Genomic DNA, 7,767 nt, shown 5'->3' on the forward strand with positions numbered 1-7,767 from the left:
GCCAGAGCAACAGAGCAGGAGCCGAGAGAGAGAGTGTGATCTGACCACGGCTCGTTCCTAAGTACCTACTTAGTCCCTCCTCCCCAGCCCGCTTACTAGCTAATGATTGTAGGGTCAGATACCGGAAGGGGCTGTCTGAGTTTAGCACACCAAGGAAGAGGGAGTGACGTAGGAGGCTAGGACCGGATACAGGAAGGAGGCATCTGGGATTAGTGCATAGACAGAGTACATGACCTAGGAAGTCAGACTCAGATACTGGGAGGAGGGGTCTGGGGTCAGTGCTACACAAAGGGACCCAGGAAGTCAGAAAGGTCACAAGATGGAGGCGTCTGGGGTTGACGTTGCATATAGGGAGAGGACTAAGCAAAGGGAACTCAGTCCTCTGCCGTCCCACTCCCATGTGGCACTGCCCCTTGCCTTAGGAGCACAAGCTCTGGCTACTTCCTTGCACCCAGCTTATCTCACATAGCACTGCCCACTGCCTCAGGGCTTCTCCATACCCAGCCCATCCCAGTTCACCATGACTCCGCCTACCACAGCCCCTGCCTCGACTTCCAAAATACCCAAATTCTACCCTACTCTTGCCACAGCGCCCACCTGGTAGTTGCCAACATCAGACAGTCCCTCACAGTTCAGCCAAATGGGACGCTACTGATCAGCACAGTCCATAGTAGAAAGAGTGGGAAATTATTACATGGACGATAAGAAAATCAAGGCGATAACTGATCTATGAGAGTAAGAAGGTGTCACTTGCCAACCAACTTAACAAGCTTCTCAGTCTCTCATATTCTGAGACTGATTGTTGGAACAGATTAAAGTAGAGTGAGCCCAGGCTAGTGTTCTTTTACTGGCCCTTGTCAGTACTGGCCTTTGACTTTAAAGCCAGCTTTGTTAGGAGGGATAGCAAAGGAACCAGATGAGACTTTATTGTGGCAGATCATTTCAGTTTTGGAGAATCCAGCTACCTGGGTGACTTTCTCTACACATCTGTTTGTATTCCACTAGAAAGGTCTTTGTGCATTGGGCTATACTTTAAGTTGCTGAAAGCCTTAGGCATACCATGAAGAGATGCACATTGATGACACTATGTCACAAAGTCATTGACAGCTAAGTACTTCACTCTTTTCATCTCTGTTGTCAGTCTCAGGATCTAGCACTGGGTAGGGGAGAGAAGTAGTAAAAAGTGGCAGGCAGGGGAGGAAGAGGCTAGGCAAAGATATCATTAAATTCTTTAGGGCAAAAAAAGGAAAAAAGAAATGGTTAAAAGCATCTTTATCTCAACCCCACCCTGACTGGCACCTGGCTTTTAAGCTAATTGCCTTATTTGGTTCAAATATGTTCTCTAGGCAGGAATATCTGACAATGTAGGATTTTAGAAAATGTAAGTGCATGCATGTTTATTTTCTGTTCTAGAAATTCTGGAAACAAGTTTTAAAAACTACTCTTGGGTCATGCTGCCTACAGCTAAAGGTGAGAGAACATACAGTTTCTATCTGTCCATAGATTTCCTTAATATTCCTTAACTTTTTCAGGGTTTTAGGGAGGAGGGTCTCTCCGGAGCTGAGGCAGAAGCGAAGGCTTTGGAACTTGTAACTGAACAACAACAACAAAAAAGAAAACAAACAATTGTTCTGAGCCCTATGGGAAACTCTTTTAGGGGACAGAAGTGTCTTGAGCCCCCAAAGTTCCATAAGTAACAAATTTCTGTCCCAGGAACTATGCTGGGAATGGACAGAGTATAAGGCTACAAAGTTCCCCAGTTAAGATGGAATTGGTGGTAGTGGGGACCAGAGATATTAGAATAGTGAGAAATCTGATCTTTGGAGATGTTTGTGGTTTTCACTGCATTGGGACCAAGGACTGTTTGAATGTGTAGCATTTGCAAGCAACATTGCTACTCTCTGACTTGTCTGATACTAGAACCCTGGACTAGGAGTCAGAGGACCCAAGTTCCCAGAGGACCCGAGTTCTAGTGTTATTTACTCACTACGTGACTCTGGAAAACCATTAAACCTCTTTAACCTTCAGTTCCCTTATTTCTCATAAGAAATAAAAGAAGCTGGGGTGGGGAGCTGGAGGAGTGTGGAGGACCAGAACACTTGCAGAGGTGGTGCAAACATTATTAGTACTCCAGGGGTAGCCATGGGGAAGCTTGGGGTGAGGGGATGAAATTTGCTTTGGAAAACACAAAACAAATAGCTTGTATTTGGGGCAGCTCCATGTTCCTCTTGTGCCTTTTCTTTCCTACCTCTCCCTTATCCCAAGGCATCTTGTGCCTTCATACTACCAATACCTCCTTCTACACAGTACCCCAAGGTAGAAATGGAGATAGTCAGAGGGTCTGAGTTAAAATTTCCCCTTTTATGTTTACTATCCGTGTGACCTTGGAAGAGTCATATCACCTCCTTGGACCTCAGTTTCCTCACTTATAAAATGAGACAGTTGGATTAGATGACCATTGAGGTCCATTCTACCTCTTTAACCTTCCTGCCTTTCTAAGGCAGGATCCCAATGTTTCTGCCCTTCCATCAAAACTTTCTTGTACCATACCTCATTCTTATTGGGCTGTGTTCTTTCTAATTCACCTTGAGGTGTTAATAACCAGAAACAACTTGAGCTGTCACTTTGCCTCATGGCATTTGAAATTTAATAATAATAGTTAGCATTTCCATAGCATTTGAGGTTTACAAAGCACTTTACAAATATTATCTCATTTGATCCCTTCAATAACCTTGTGAGGTAGGTGCTATTATTATCCCCATTTTATAGATAAGGAAACTGAGGCTATGAGAGGATAAATGACTTACCCAGGGCCGCACAACTGGTAAGTGTCTGAGGCTGGATTTGAACTCAGGTTTTCCTGCCTCCACGTACAGTTGTACCTCTAACTGTGGCCTTCTTAGCTTAACAGAAAAGGAAACTGACCAATGGCAGAGTTTTAGGTTGCTAGGGAGGCTGGTGAAGGAAATTCTCAGCAGCAGGGACAGTAGTTGGGAGTCCTTCACATCTCAATAGCCAGACAGTGAGAAGCCAAGGACCTTGGTTCAAATCCCAAATCTGCTGCTTAGTACCATAGTGATTTAAAGTCAATCTCTCTCAGCCTCATTTTACTTGTCTATAAAGGGAGGAGGTTGGATGAGATAAGACTTCTAAAGTCCCTTCTAACTCTAAATCTATGATCCACTGAAAATAATAATAATAATAATAATAATAATAGTAATGATGATGAAGATGATGTTGATAATGATGATAATGATATATTTGTGTAGAGCTTTAAGGTTGGCAAAGTGCTTTGCAAATATTGTCTCATTTGATACTCAGAACAACCCTGTGAACTAGTTGCTATTATTATCAGAAGAAACTGAGGCTAAGAGAGTTTAAATGATTTGTGCAAAATAGTAAGAATTCAGGCCTCCAGGTCCAACATTCTATCCCCTATTGCCTCCTTGTAGACTCTTGATTAGGATATATATGCATATGTACGCACATGCATACACACACACATACACACACACACACACACACACACACACAGTCTTACTCCTCCCACTAGCAACCACTTTAAAGCAAGATAAAATCCCATTTTGGAAACGGATGCTTCATTTGCTTCATCTGCATGCCTACTACAGCGGTGGATCTTAGCACAAACCCTCATTCCAGGAAAGATGCTCTTGTCTGAGGATGGGCAAAGCTGAGGATGGACTAATGACCTAGGATGAACCTTGCCAACCTGCAGGCAATGGATGACATTACCTACCTGGTGAGATCTTGCTTTAGCAGCATCCGTTATAACATAGGAGGTGCCAGCGTGGTATTGATGGGATATCTGGAGAAAATCTGGTGAATAAGAACAGGGAGATGGCTCAGATGTTGAACCTTCAGTCAATTATCAAACTAATATCAAATCTTTGGATTGGTGGATTTTGATATAAAGAGCATAGAGAGTAAGTCCCTAAACAATACCCATATTCTAACATGGTGCTCAAGATGAGGAGTAACATTTCTTTTAATTGCACTGCAGTTCCAATGCCAAGTGCTTGGTTCATAGTTTCATAGATCCAGAAGTAAAAGGGACCTTAGATTCTGTTTAGTCTGATCCCCTCATTTTACAGAACAAGGAACTGAGGTGCAGAGAGGGTAAGTGATTTGCCTAAGGCCCCATAGTAAGTGACAGAGTCATGTGACTCCAAATTCCATGCTGTTTGCATTGAAACACTCTGCCTCTCTGTCCGACTCACTATGTACTTTTATTTTATTTGGGGCTCCCTCCTCCCTGGTAGGATTAGGGAAAGAACAAAGAAACCAAGGGGAAAGTTCATCAAGGCCAGTCATTGACAAACATGAGAAGTCACATGTTTGTTTTTGGTGGCCTCCTACTTCCCCTTTCAGATCCTCTTTCCCTTCTTCTGGTGTTTCTCATTGAGCTACCCTATCAGGTTCCTGAATAGAACTTAGGAAGTGGCTGATAATAATTTAGGGTGATACTCATCTCAGGATATATGCGTTTCAATAGGGGACTCTGGACCAAAGAGCCTTCAAGAGACAAAAAAGTGAGTTTCTTATAGTAATAGTAGTTTCTTATAGTTCCAGGGACTCGGGGTAGAAGAGAGGAAAATATTGCTCGTACATTTAGAGCTGGAAAGGATCTCAGAGGTCATCAAGATCAATTTCCTCCTTTCTACAGAAGAAAAGACTGAGGCCCAGAAAAGTTAAATGATTTGCCCGACATCTTATAGGTAATAATGGCAGGTTTTGAACCCTGTTCTTATGACATTAAATAAGATCCTTTTTTTTTTTTTTTTTTTTTTTGGTGAGGCAATGGGGGTTAAGTGACTTGCCCAGAGTCACACAGCTAGTAGTGAGTGCTATGTGTCTGAGGCCAGATTTGAGCTCAGGGCCTCCTAACTCCAGAGGTCTGTGCCACCCAGATGCTCCTAGTGCTTTTCTTGCTACACTTATTCTACCTCCCTCAGGTCAGAGGAATTTTTCTGGAAGCCTCTGTCCAACACAAGTGAGGTAATTTCCTCCTCTTCTATGTCAGGTAGCTATAAATGCATAGTTAGTGATTGAGTAAGTGACTTTTTCCCTGGAAAAAAATGTTTTCCAAGACCAGGGGAGGGTGGTCATGCAGGAATTTGAAGGGCATCGATCTCATAGTAAGGTACTGAGAACCTTATATACCCAGTTGGGCATAACTATGTACTCAAAATATAAAAAAGACTGGAGAGGTTCATTAGGTCAACCTGAAGGAAAAAGTTGTGTGAACTGTGGCATCCATTCCCCTTTTTCACCCTTACCTCCACCAAGGAAACATTTCAGAAAAGGAAAATAAATTGTTCATTCATGGACCCTCTGGAATGCAAGGACTGCTGGGAGGCAGTGCTTATGTCTGCAAATAAATCTCATAGGAAAAAATCAAGAGCCATCTACTGACTGAACATATTAGCTGCTCTTCCATTTGGCTAGTGTCTGTTTCCTGTCAAAGGAGATCCCAAGCATTTATAAACTTAGCCCAAAAACGTCTAAGTGAGTTAGTACCTCTCTTTGTCAAAGGTGACACATTCTATTGGAAAGGACATTGGAAGAGGGGTGCAGTAGAAAGATTGCTGACCCTGGGGTATCAGAGTTACAATCCTGCCATTGACTCCATGACCTTGGGCAAGTCTCAGCCTCTCTGGACCTCAGTGTCCTCATTTGTAAAATGACCAGGGAAGATTTGATAGCCTTTATTGTCCCCTTCCGGTTCTAGGCCATGAGTGTGAGTCAGGACAACTGGGTTTTATTCCTAAGTCACTTCTTGGAAGTGAAGAATGTTGTATCATCAGCACCTAACACAGTGTTTAGTAGTTCTTCAGTTGTATCCAACTCTCCACAAGGGAACATTTTAGGATTTTCTTGACAAGGATACTGGCTTGCCATTTCCTTCTCCAGCTCATTTTACAGATGAGAAATTGAGGCAAACAGGGTTAAGTGACTTGCCCAGAGTCACACAGCTAGTAAGTATCTGAGGGCAGATTTGAAATCAGGTCTTCCTGACTCCAGGACTGATACTCTATCCCCTGATCCACCTAGCTGTCCCATCTAGCATGGTACCTGGCACTTAATAAGTGTTTGATGATTGACTGATAGTTTTGAGCAATTCCTTTAACTCTGGGTCTTAGCTTCTTATCTTGGAAAGTGATATGATGTAGAGGATGTGGAGTCATGAAGATATAGAGTAAAATCCCATCTCTGACACTGACTAGCTGTGTGATCTTGGGTAAGTCACTTAACCTCAGTTTCCCCTTTTATAAAATAGGGATAATAACACTTGCAGTACCTAACAAGGGCAACAATAAATATTAGTAGCAGCAGCAACAACAACCTGGTACAGTGAAAAGTGCAATGGCCTCTGGAATCAATGGATCTGGGTTCAAATCTTAATTTTTATTCTCTGTATGACCTTGGGCATGACATTCAGTCTCAATTCCCTCACTCATAAAACAAAGGGGTTGAACTAGGTGCCCCCTGAGGTTCCTATGATCCAATGTAGCATTTTAATGTTTGCAAAGTATGTTACATACAAACCACCAAAGATTATATATAAATGTCAGCCTGCCTATCCAATAAGGTTTATTATGGAGAGCAAATGAAATAATATATGAGAAAGTGTTTTTAAAGCAGTACAAGTGCTACACAAGCTTATAAAGGGCACAGCCCCACTTGGCATAGCACTTGTGCTAAGGGTGGTAGAGGTAGGGAAGTATTAAAGGATTAAAAATGAGAGTTGGAGCAGACTGTCAAGTGACAGAGCCATAGACAGCAAGGAAGAGCATCTGAAATATGCCAGACCTTTAAGATTAATGCTGAGGAGGACAACAGGTTATGCCAAAATGTGTCCCTTATCACTTCAACAGAATCTGAGGTTAGCAGCACTGGTCCTCTAGGGCTCATCCTAGCTTCCTAGACGAAAATAGGGTTAAGGATGCAGATGCATCTTTGCAAGCAGACAGAGGTGATTTTCCATATCATAACTCCAGGATGAGATATCAGTGGGGTGTTTCTAGGTGTTTCGATGATCCTATATATTGGCTCCTGCATCAGAGGACTTTGGATTCATCCTTACCAACCCCCATGCATTAGATCCAAACTTACATTGATGATAACCAGTGGGTCCATCCTTGGCAAATGGTGGATAAATGAGCAAGCTCCAGATGACCAGGGTTCCAGAAATGTCCCCAGTAAGTTGAGAATCCAACCTGTATCCGTTATATTCCACATTGTTTCTGAGGTTTGTAAATCAATCTAACTTTTGTCCCTGCAGAAAGAAAAAAGTGTTTGCATGCTTCTGTATGAGATGCCAGTATGTAATTGAATATACATATGTATATGGGGAAGCAGCTCACAACTTGGGTGGGGGTGGTGGGGAGTGATGGAGGCTTATGTGGATTCTAGATTATCTACTCTAACCCCAAGTGAATGAGTCACATACTACCCTATACCTCTATTGTCCTGTCTGTAAGATTGGGGGCACCTTCTTTCCTCTCCTGATTTATAGAAACTTTGTGACAGGAGATGCACAGTACCCAGAGCACAGTCAGCAGCTATACGCTGGGAAATATCTGGACCCCTTTGGGAAGGGTGGCATGGAATATAACCTCCCAGTTGGGTTGGGTGCTTCACCATCAGCAGACTTTTCATGTGGTCAATAGAACTTAGGTAAGTGAGAAGAGAATAAGGTAAGAGAAGAGAAGAGAAGAGAAGAGAAGAGAAGAGAAGAGAAGAGAA

The 7,767-nt window shown here is 42.7% G+C and overlaps 1 pseudogene; it reads right to left on the reverse strand.

Annotated features, from left to right (window-relative positions):
* LOC114052004 overlaps positions 1-7,767 on the reverse strand; it is a 23,081-nt pseudogene that overhangs the window by 5,139 nt on the left and 10,175 nt on the right.

The sequence above is a fragment of the Vombatus ursinus genome, unplaced genomic scaffold, assembly GCF_900497805.2.
Source record: "Vombatus ursinus unplaced genomic scaffold, bare-nosed wombat genome assembly UNPS02014807.1, whole genome shotgun sequence".
In the NCBI taxonomy this organism is placed as follows: Eukaryota; Metazoa; Chordata; class Mammalia; order Diprotodontia; family Vombatidae; genus Vombatus; species Vombatus ursinus.